Consider the following 12,448-nt stretch of genomic DNA (forward strand, 5'->3'; position numbering starts at 1 on the left):
CCCTGCTTCCGCCGGGGCAGGGACAACATGGTTAACAAAAAGTTCCTCTAAATTGTATTTTGTCTCTTCCTCAACTTCAATCTCAGTCCCCACGTCAGATGACACTATTGTTGCACAGTTCGTCAATTGCAGGCCCTTCTGAGATTGACCTGCTGATTTCTTTTTGCTTGATTACCTTGGGCCATAGAACAAGGTTTAGCACAGGTATTCGGGCTATGTGCCTTAACAGAAAAGGGCATCTTTCTTTTCTTTTTAGCCGAAAGTCCGTCATACATTTCCACTTGTTTGATGACTTTCCTCTGTTTCCTTTTGTACCAAGCTGAGGAGGCCGGGTCCACCCCCTCGCTGTTACAGCTTGAAATAATGTTATTAGCGTTTGTGCATTCTGAAAGCATTTCCGCTAATGCAGTAATAGATTCATTGAATCCAAACTAGTAGCATGAGCCTTGGTGATATTAGTACGTACGTCCAAAGTGCACATTGATTTACCAATTAAGGAACCTTGATATTTGTCGTTATTGTTAACCTGTAGCTGAGAGTTCAGGTGACAAGTGTGGTCTCCATCTGCTAAGAATTGTGTAGGTCTCTACCCCAGGTAAAATGTCGGTGCATGCATTCTTTAAATCTCATTTTTCATCATGTTTACTTTGAATTAAATACAATGGATTTTTACAACAAAAATGGTAACACCAGTAAATATCTAAAGCTCTGTTGAGACCATAAGTCATTCCGTGGTGGCACCTATATGCAAGGTGTTGTTCTCCTCACTAGGAATGGGTGAGCACAATATATACTCAAACAACACTCTGTGTGTGTGCTCTGTTACCTGTAAGACCAACACCTTACTGTGCCCATGCGCATGTATGGGAATCAGACGGTGATATGGGAGAACACCAAGCGTGATCATTCGAAGGTGGAATAGTGCATTCCCTTTGAGCGAGTATTTAGGCCAGCTCCCCGGGCCACTCTACCTGTAAAAGAAAAGGACACCCACGTGCATGTCTTCTGACAGGTTATACATAACGGTGCTTTAATGTCAAAGCACACCAATGAATTGAATAAACACAAAACATAGTGATATAACTTTGCTGACTGGCCACTGGGCAGTGGGTCTGGACCTCGGCAGGGACACACGTCTACTCTGATTCGCCTATTGGGGAATGTTGCATGGCCAAAGCCCATGAACCATGGATTGTGGAGACTGGCCATGGCTGCAAGCCATGAGCACTGGCCGTTGCTCACATTATGAGGGTATAGTGGGCACTTTGTCATTTTGCGTTAAATCTGGATGCCTACTATATAAAAACGCCAATTATCTCTCAATACTTTCCATATGAAACATAGTGGAACCGTGTTAAATTCAGTATAATGAAAGGGTTTCATATATATATTCAGTGAAAAACTGTTCTTGAATGTATGTTGTGGTTGCAATGCAAAACAACAAAACCCAAGAACTCTGGCAGAGCTGGCTTCATGACATCTCTGCATGTGTTCTTTTTCACTGGGCAGTTGGGACATCATGTTCATCTGTAAGCTTATTAGGGGTTTTGTATTCTGCCTCACTTTACATTTAGAAAATACCCTATCTAGTTTCTGGTCCTCCTCTTTTTCCTTAGCTCTCTTTCATTGCTCAATTCAGGCTGAACACGGGCATACCTTCATGTGGTGTGTGTTTCATTGAGGCACCTGTTATAGGCATGAGCTCCCGGATGGTGTCAGGCTCCCATTATTCTTCCCATATGAGGAACATGGTTGGGTCACACAATCTCGAATTTAATGAAGCAGCAAAAGTGGTACCATAGGAAACAAACTCACAGCATCCATAATAAACTATCCATTGCATCACTGCCATCTGCCGACATGACTTGTTGCCTTACAGTGTTTGATGTGCAAGATGTACATTATCAAGAATGCTCCGATATATCTCTGTATAACTGAGCAGCTCTTCAGCCCATGGTATACACTCCAAGTGGATCACAACCAATGTATTAAAACAAAACGTTGCCTCGAGTAATATCTGTCAAGGGTGTACACATACAAGAAGTGGCTTACATTTAAGATTCAAATTCCGAAGAGAGTTTTGAGCTCCAGGCACGCGCGGCAACTCCTAATTAGCTGCCGGAAATGATTGATTAATCACTGGTGACACAAGAACAGTCTTCTTCTGACGTAACATGTAAATCCCCTCTATTCCACCGAGTATGGATGTGTGGCAAGTCCATCCTGGTGAACCTTGGCTCAGCTGGGGATTAGTCATTTGGGGGTCGCCAAGGAATGGTTTTGTTGGTGAAATTTCAGAGTAGGGTGAAAAATCGGTTCCCTGTGATATGGGTTAGTGACAATTTCTATGTGCGTTGTTTGTGAGAAGTATTGCATTTTGCAGTATGTTTTGTAAGAGTTGCTTGTGCAGTGCCTTGGAGCTCCATAACGTACCATTATAGCATACTTATATAATAGAGAAAACAAAGAAATTGAAATAAAAAAATGTAAAGCGGGAAATCAAAAGCAAAAAATAATATGAAAAGACAAAATAAACAAAGAAATTAGCAGACATATAAATTAAAAGGCGATTTAAAAAGCTAAGAAAACAATTATTGAAATGAAGAAAGGAAAGGCAAAATGGGCTTCCTGCTCAAGATATGTACATTATTCATTACCCTATTTAGGTAACAAAATGGGGAACACCATGTGTGCTACACATTTTTGCAATGTTAAGAGAAGGAACATTCGGAATGTTGGTGTCAGAACACGGCTGGATGTGTGGTTGCTGAAAACCAAATGTGAGCATACGAGTGTAATACTGATTTAAAAAATTATGTATTTTGAGAAGAAACAATAGTGTTTTTATGCGATATTTACAGTGATTTTATATTTTGTTACATGGGATTTGAGAAGCGCACCTCTGCCATTTGCACAACCTTGTGAGACTGATTGAGAAAGGAAATACCAAAGCTTTCGAAAAAAGTTGAAGACCCAGTTGTTTAAATGAATCCGACAATCCAGTCTCAACTTGAAAACTCTCATGCCAAAATGAAATATGAAGTCCAGGATAGAGGTCCCTAATTGTTTTGTCATGTCTGTCTCTTGTTTCATGTTGCGCCCCGATGCCTGTGGGCTTTCGGTGCGGTGAAAACCAATAAATAAATAAATAAAAATAAATAATCACTTGTTTTTAGTCATGTGGTCTGCTCGGATAGGCTGCCCTCTTGTAGGGCTGTGGAGTTCCTGTTGGAGGGTGAAGCACGGGATACCTGCATGCCCTCCATATACCCAACAACCTGTTACCGTCCCCACCTCCTGCCTGTAGGAAGGAGAGCTGCATGTGGAGTATGTCAGTGGTAGAATGGGTGCACTGGTTGATGGGGAGAGAGGTCCTAGTTGGGAAGGTCATGAGGCATATCCTGAACCTGCAGTCATTCCCCCAATGTGTGTTCGTGTCAGCAAAGAGACCAGGAGCAGTCTTTAGCTGTCTCCTGTCTGTAGGACGACAGAGGAGTAATATAAGAACAGGATGCCAAGGTTAGAAAAGGATATATTTTTCAATTCAAAGTTTATAAAGGCAGGTAGTCTTGCTGAAGTGTTTGTTATGAATTTTTCACCTGTGGTTCTGGTTTATAAAATATGTGTGAAATCCATGTACATATACACATATAGAGAGAGAAAAATAAACACGCTTTTTTTTATATTTTCCAAAGATCTGTAGCACACATGCCTGGCGGAGAGGGAAATCATATTAACATTAACATAAGCTAATGACTTGTGAGCTGCAGCGCTTCGACAAAGATTGAACCAACAGCGCAGGTAACACAGCCACTCACAAATCACTGGCATATGCTAATATAACCAATTTGATGTTTTTCAATAAAAATTGTACTTTCAATGTATACATCATTTTCGAGAATGCAATAAGGGCTGGGGTCTTACCTATTTATATGATACATATCAGTCAGTATAAATGCACACTGTGCTCTCTGCTGTGAATGATATGTGCAAGTTACTATATAATTTAGATGAAATATATTTGCATTCTATGCAACAGAAAAACGCATGATTGAAAAGCTATTTGATCTCAATAATTTTGCCCTAAGCATCGATTCTGTATTCGGATATCATCAATAAAACCATTGTTTAATCTCACGAAGTGATGGAAAATGCAGAAAGAGTGATCAGTTTGCTAAAGGCACATTCACGGCACAGCCAACACGTTCGAGCATTGTACAGGGAACCCCTCTTCTTCTCCAGAACACACATCCTGTTTACTGTGTGCCAATCTAATGTGTGAGATGCCAGAGTGGCACTAGAGCCGAATTGCGATGGACTTGTCCATCCCCGCATTGTAAGCACTGTCTCATGGTGGTGATGTTCGGAACTAAAGAAGGCAATCTGTTTGCCCTGTGTACCCTATGGCGTACCTGGAAGGTCCCTCTATGAGATAGGGCTCTTGTTTCACACATGGTGACAATGCCATGGACCTCAAATTTTATGTTGAATTATATTCACACTTTTGGCTACTTATGCTTTTTGTGCAAACGCATATAAAAAAAGGTGACAGGATAAAAAAGATAAACCATGCAAAATCTCATGTAATAGATCTTTTATCTTCCAGGCATCCAACACAAATCTGTAGACATCGACAAGAGAGTAAAAATGCACCTGTTAAATATGGCATCAAGGGGCACATTGCACTAAAACAGTTTAGTGGACGGGGCATGCAAAGACGATATCTCCCAGAGGCAGCTTATGGTTCATCTGGTATCTTCCTGTGCTCAATCATTTTTCCTGTGATTGCTTCCAAATGATATCTCTTTTTCCTTTTCCATGTGTGGCTGCTTGTTATTCCAGTGCCAAGATGGGTGATTCAGGCTAGGTGTTCGCAGATTTTAATTGTGTTGGGGCCATCTTTTCAGGCATTAATGGATTCCAGCTTGCCAGGCCTTTGACGACTCATGTGGCATCAGCCCCAGATTCTGCCCTGCAGCGGAGCATGTTTTTTGTCTTGTTGTTTGTTGGTACTGTTTTGTCCACCCTTTTCTTGCCTTCTATCACTGCCCAGTGTGATAGGGTCAGTAAGCTGACCCTTACAAGAGGGGATTGGGACCCCTAACATCCGGGAGTGGGAGGCCCATCATGGTGGAAGCCAGAACCAGTGTTACCCACCAAAGGGGGCAATTGGGAGACATAGTGCCTGTTAATTCTCTGAGTATGTGTGGGCGGAGAACCACAGTCAATCATCCACACCTGTCTTGCATGATGCTGGCTAGTTTGTTTCTGTCTCATAAACAACAACTATGTGTTCCAATATGCAAAGCAGATGGAGGACAAGATAACAGCCAGAGGCAGATTCCGGGGAGTTGAAGGGGGACCACATACTCACGATGGCAACAGAAGGAAGCAAAGCCACTAATCTATACAAATGTTTCCTCAAAACATGAGACTCTGAATTGTTATTCAATATGGATGTGCCAATGTTTTTATTGATAGTACCTTTAGAGAACTCAGAATCTGCATAAGAGATCACATTGTAATGATTGGCAGCCAGGATCAAAGGCTATACCATTGCTCTCTCTTTGGCTCAAAGAACATCAGGAAGACCACAAAGAAGATCATGAAAGTGTTTCAAAGCACTCACGGAGGCTGGTAACAAGGGGAAAAACAACAGTTGCTCAGAGCCCTTGATATTCTGAGACGATAATAGTCTGCACAGGCAAAGTAAGTGTGTAAAATACATTTAACAATTGAGACACAGCAAATAGGCCTGATGGCGATTCTGCAGTTTTACTAGTACAATTAAAGGGAGAAGACAAGGGAGTATAGACAGATGATCATCAGGAACGTTACATTTGGGTCGTGCAAATAGGGCCCTAAGGCAAATGCGAGAGTGGACTCTGGGGGGGGCGGGTGCCCGGGACCGGTGAGACAGGCGGCCAGTCAGCAAACTGTAAGGAAGAGGAGGGGGAGATGAAATGAGGAGAGGGCTAGGTTAGCAGGGTAGAGGGAGAGTGAAGGAAGAGGAGGAGAAGTAGGTCTTGAGGAGTTTCCAAAAGTGAAGGTCAGGCTCAAGACAGAGGGCGGCAGACAGGCTAATCCAGAGGGAGTCACCTACTGAGGATAAGGATCTCCCTCCAAATCTCTACTTGGAGAACCGGCTCACTCGCAGAAGGTTGGAGGTAGATAAGCAGAGGGCTCATGAGCGACAGTATTGAGGTAGGCAGCATTGAAGGTAGATAGGTCCCAGGCCCCAGAAAGTCTTTCAGACAATGCAGAGGGTCTTGAACTTGTTCCCTGCAGCCACGTGGGAGCCAGTGTAGAGATTTCAGCACCCTAGAGATGCAGTCCCTGGGCTTGAGGACAAGAAAAAGTCTTGTGGTTCTTTTCTGGATAAGTTGCAGAAGGTGCAGGGCAGAAGAAGGGAGGTTGAGGAAGAGGGTGTTGCAATAGTCCAGCCTAGAGAGAAACAAGGCTCTGGAGACAGTGAGCCACTGGGGTAAAGTGAGAAAAGGGAGGGATGGTGTAGCTGATAGACTTTTTAGAGAAGTCGGAAATGGGAGAGGACCCAGAGGTTTATTGTCTTGGAGGTGGGTTTGAGCGCAGGGCCAAGGGGGGCCAGCGAAAGTGGGATAGCGGGAGCAGGGGTCCCATTGTGAAGAATCTCAGTCTTACTGGCGTTGAGGCAGAGGTTGTTTGCAGCACACCAAGACTGAATAGCGGACAGATAGTCAGATATGAGCGAGGAGGGGGAGGCGGCTGAGGGTAGCCTGAAAGATAGTTGCATTTCATCCGCTTAACACTGGAGGTTAGAGGTGAAAGTGGCAATCACATGTGCCAAGGCAGCCATGTAGACATTGAAGAATCGAGGAGAGAGGTTAGATCCCTTAGGAATGCCCCATCTTGAGAGAGCAATAATCGAAAGAAAGGCTCTGAGTTCCACCTGGGATGAGGGATCAGAGAGAAAGGAGATTAACCACGCCAGATCCTGGTGAAACAAAAAAATCACAACATTTTTGATTATTTAATATTTAAAAAATGTTTTCTTATAAAGACAACACAATTGTTTGTTCTTCTTAAAAACTCATTGTGAAACCTACAACTGTATGTGAGAACAACATGGAGATTCCTTAGCAGCATGATGGGTGACATGATGCCAACGATGCCAACAACTATGGATCTAAAGTTTAATATTACCAAAGTACATGTTGATTGCAAGGCCTGTTTACAAACACATTTTTTAGTTTTTCTTGTTGCAGCAAAGATATACAACTGATTCAGGGAACCCTCTGTACAACACAAGAAATATAACTACCTGAGGATAAACATGGAGATTCCAAGTTGATACCGGCACACTTGATTGACTGGCCCTGTGCCTTGTTGATCAGGATACCGAATGACAGCCTGACTGGGAACTATAGGTGCTTGAAACCGAATGGTATGTCTGTTGGAATGAGTGGCATGCGGGAGATTAACACAACTTCTCGTTTTCCCTTCCCAGTTACTGTATTAATACATGGAGACAGCCATAACAGACAGTACCAGGATGAAGAAGAGCACAAAAGACATGAAGATTAATAACTGTGCTAGTACTGGAATGAGGTGACCCAGAGGAGGCATACACGTATCAAAAGAAACATAGGACTTTGAAAACCCACCAGGGAGGAACTGGCAACACTGTATAAAAAGACACGGTAGACTAAATGAGTTGTCAAGCCCAGCTGGTAAAGCGACGGAGGTGGAGAATGTCCGAGCGGGAGTTTCAAACCTGGATGGCAGACCCAAGCAGCTGACAGAGTTCTCTGGACATCTGGATGCAACAGACCCAGACCCAAGAACAAGGAGAAGAAAAGCTGAGCAGAGCTGTGCATCAAGATGCCATGGTGCAGCGTGAGTGGAGGAGATAAGCCCGGAGAGCCGGAGATACAAACCCCAGACACAGGAAGCCCTGGTGACATACCGAAGCCCCAATGAAGGTAACGGGTGATACAGGAAACCCGGGTCGGACATGGGGGTGCAAGTAGGGCAGGCACAGGTGACTCTCCCTCAGCTCATGAGCAGTGATACAGATGTTGGGCCAAAGAAGGGTCAGCTGTGCATCCAAGCTAATCTTCCTGATAGCAGTGGCAGAGATAAGCCCACTGACCACAAGAGAAGCGTCTGGGACCCCGACAGAAGTAACCAAACATCAGAGGAATTCATACGTACAGCAGTGGCAGAGATAAGCTCCCTGACCACCAAACAAGGGCCTGGGACCCCAACAAAAGTGAACCAAACATCTGAGGAGGTTGAACTAATAATAGTGGCTGAGATAAGTCCACTGGCAATGAGAGAAGTTTTCACCTGTGGTTCTGGTTTATAAAATATGTGTGAAATCCATGTATATATACACATATATAGAGGATATGGAACATCAACACAAGTGAAATAGGCATCACAATAACATATCACAGGCAGTGGCAGAGTTAAGTCCACTGGAATCCAGTTGAAGACTTGGGACTTAGGACTTTGCCTATACATTGTGATAGTAGCAAGAGAAACACCAAATGTGAATATATGGAAAAAGAATCTCAAGCACCAGGAGAAACGAGTCATTTTCCTGGTGAGGAAACCAAGTCTTTTCAAGTAGACTTGAGAGACACCAAGGGAAGGGAGACATTCTCCCTTGCCTTATCGTGGACTATATTGGAGAGTGCAGACCAATACCAGGAGAAGGGAGTAATTCTCCTGGCCCAGAAAGATAAGTTGAACCAGACTGGTTAATACTACAAGCCAGGGGAAAGGAGGCATTACCACTACCAACCTTTTGCAAGAGAACATTTGGGAATGACACCCATACATCAGGACAATGGAGTCATTCACCTGAAGAATTAACTTTCTGTTGAGTTATCTTATTCTTTAGTTGCTGTGTAAGTGATAGAAGTAGGTTGTGACACAGGACGGTGCAGTTTGATTTTGACAGATATTCTGACAGATCCATTAGTATTAGTTTGAGTAAGGTAAACCCTTCCTAGAGATAGGGATAGTGAGGCTTTCTTATACTATAAATAAAAGTTTATAGCAACCAATATGCCACCCTTCTGTCAGATTCCTTCTTCGACAACCTTACAGTGCATCTACATAAAAGAAAAATCAACCATCAGGACTGGTAAGCGTTGTACAGATTAGTTCTTTCTCAACTTGATTTTGCTTTGTAAACAAACAGGTAATATTGTATGTCTATGTACTGTTACATTTGACATAATCGCATTTATCTGCCAATCGCTTGGATCTTTCATAAGAAAAGCAAGCAGCCACTGGCAATATATCATACATGTTGGCAACCTCAGATTATACACTACAGGAATTTGGACAAAATAATTAATCATGGGTTGTGCAGAGGGGTAATGTACTATAATATAGCATATACTATAATATAATAATATAATAAGCTGACAATCTACAGAGTTTTAGATGCAGTCAAAGGGATGAACATTTTTGATGGTGAGGGTAAGAAATGTTATCTGGGAGAGGGATCCCATTCAAGTGCATGACATCTGTGGAAGGATTGTTGGGAACGTGAAATTAGTCATATAACTATATTTGAAAAAGGTTGTGACTACCACTTACAGACCTTTGAGCATGCCCAACTCCCAAGGGTGTTTTGGATTTGCTTGATGAATATGTGGTAACTTTAGGCTTATGCAAAATATATCAACATTCCCCTATTATGTCCCTTTTCTGTCCTACACTTTAGGCATCTGTGCAGACTGTCTGCTGCACCAAGAGGGTGACAGGACAATGTGGCTACTAAATGTACTCCTGTTGCATGATCATTGGATCAGTGTCAGTATAAGTGTAATCTATCACTTATGCCGGACTCTTGGCTGGTGCAGGAATGAAAGTATGTGTGCTAAAATGGTCAGCAGGATACTGCTTAATTCTTACATATAGCCATGCCTTATTCAGAAATCAGTTATCCAGCACTGCCACTGCCTGTACAGTGCTACAAATGTAACAAAAGGCATTGGCAAATTAAATACTATAGGTCTGCATTTGTTAATGTGGAGGGTAGATGGTGAGGATGCCCACCCATTCCCACCATCTTTGTAAGATGTATCTGATTTAGGAGACATTCACCCACACTACCTCAGTCAATATACCCATTCTACTTTTCCCTGTTCACCCACCCTACCTCACCTCACTCACTCACTCTACCTCAATAATTCTAACCCACGCTATCTCATCCTACTCACACCCCTTATTTCACACAACTCACCAACTCTACATCAACCCACAACCCCCTGTACCTTGCTCTACTCATCCACCTATCTCACCCCTCTCACTCACTCTACATCCCCCTATTATTCCACCCTACCTCACCCAACTCGTGCACCATATCTCTCACTACTTGTCCACCCTACTTCAGCCAATTCTCCTCTTTCTACTCTCAAATGCTTCTCCCTTATGTCTCATACTGAATTAGCACACCACCTTTACAGCTCAACTCATCTTTCTTACCTATCAACCCATTTGCTTCTTGAAGGATGAAAGGCCTAGTTTCAATCACTGGCACTTCTCTCTCTAAGCTTATTAGCCTCTATATCTCCATTGGATTCTTCAAGCCCCCTTCAAATCTGCAAATGTCCGACTCCTTTTGAGAAATCCACCTGATGACCCAAACATTCTGTTGAACTATCTCCCACTTTCCCTCCTTCACCATTATTCAAAGGTCCTTCAGTGGGTAGTCTACAACTGGATCACTAACTAGGTTGAGGATAATGGCTTGGAGATACACTTCATTCTGGATTCTGTAGTAAACACTACATCGAAACTGCACTTATGCATGTCTCCAAATTTCTCTTCAATGTTCACCACTCCAAACCCACTTCTGTAATTATCCATTTGGACCTCTATGCCACTTTCAAGATTGTTGATCACTCTCCAAGTCACTGTGTTTCGGCAATCTACTTTTGCCTTGGATGCCTCCTACCTGGAATGTTGGTCCTTTGAAATGTCCCTGGACTCACAGAAATCTGACCTTTACCCCTCAGAGTCAGTGTGCCCCGAGTATCTGTCTTTGGACCACTTCAGTTCACCCTCTATACCTCTTCCCTCAGAAAACGTATCTAGCAGTTTGGCTTTCACTATTGCCTATTTGCTGATGACAGTCAAATGTTTTTCTACTTCTCTCCTTCCCCCAGTCATCTTGGAATCGATTCCTGTGATAGGGTCAGGGTCTTCATACTATCAAAGCATTCAGGGATCCCTCCTAAACTGGGGTAGATAGCCTACCATTAGGTATGCTAGAGCTGAACTTACCCCAGAGGCAGGGTAAGGGAGTGGAGAGGTCCACAGTCCCTGAACCACTTATATGTTCCTTGACTGTTGATTCAGTGAGCACTTTCAATCATCCAGTAGATTGTATCCTTTGTTCTGGCTCAAATTCTCTTGACTTTATTTCAGTACTACAAGGTACAGCATGCTATGTGTTACCAGGAGAGCTCAGAGCCCAGCGTACTATGGGAGAAAACCTAAGACATCCTACCAGTTTTTGACACTCCAGTGCTGGTGGAAAGAGAGAAGTGTTACTGCCGCTCTGGAAAAGAGGGACACTGACCTTGTACAAACTAAAGGAACTAACAGACTGTCCAAGTCACCACATACCAAAAAAGGGGAGTGGCTAAGTGGTGTTTATTTGTTGCACTACTGTGACCCAACCCCAGAGAAAAAGATCAAAAGAGATTGGTTCTGCATCCCACCTGACTCTAGGACCCAATCAGGTTAGGGGAAGAACTTCATCATAGACTTAAAAGAGCCATTATAAACAGACACATTACAAGCATTTTGGAGCAGTTCAGGAGGTGTGGAGGTGGGCCGAGTGACCAAAGGATGAAAGGTGGACTGAAGTGCTGAAGAGTCTGCGGAGAAAATGAATAGGAGCGCAGGTGAGGTATTTTGAGACTAAGGTGAGTAGAAATAGTTGTGAGTGGGATGGTGTATGATAGAGTGTGTGTAAAAGGTGGAGGGGTAGTGTAGGGTGAGAGTGTAAACGTTGAAGCAAATAGTGGGAAGAGAGAGCAGTAGTGAGAGATATTGCAAGAGAGATGGCGAGATTGTGAGAGAGTAATTGAGGGAGCGTGAGAGAGACAGAGAGAGTGAGAAGAAGGGGTTGTAAAGGGCAAGGTTGGAAGAAGAATTAAGTAGTTGATGGAGGAGAGAAGTTGTAGAAATAGAAGAGTGTGAGACTAGGGGGCCTATTAAGACAGAGGTGGGAGAAAGAGAGAGAGGGGGCAGTGAGAAGACCAGAATGAGAAAAATTATTAATACAAGGGACTGAGAGAAGACCGCATGGAATAGTGGGAGAGAGTGAGAGAAGGAGGAGAGAGGGAGTTAGAGGAAAGGGATACAAGAGAAGAGGAAGGAGAAGAGATACGAGCAGTGAATAGGAAGGCACGATCTGGGATGTGAAAGGAAGAGAAAG

The sequence above is a fragment of the Ambystoma mexicanum genome, chromosome 5q (genome assembly GCF_040938575.1).
Source record: "Ambystoma mexicanum isolate Mex_15411 chromosome 5q, UKY_AmexF1_1, whole genome shotgun sequence".
NCBI classification, from domain to species: domain Eukaryota; kingdom Metazoa; phylum Chordata; class Amphibia; order Caudata; family Ambystomatidae; genus Ambystoma; species Ambystoma mexicanum.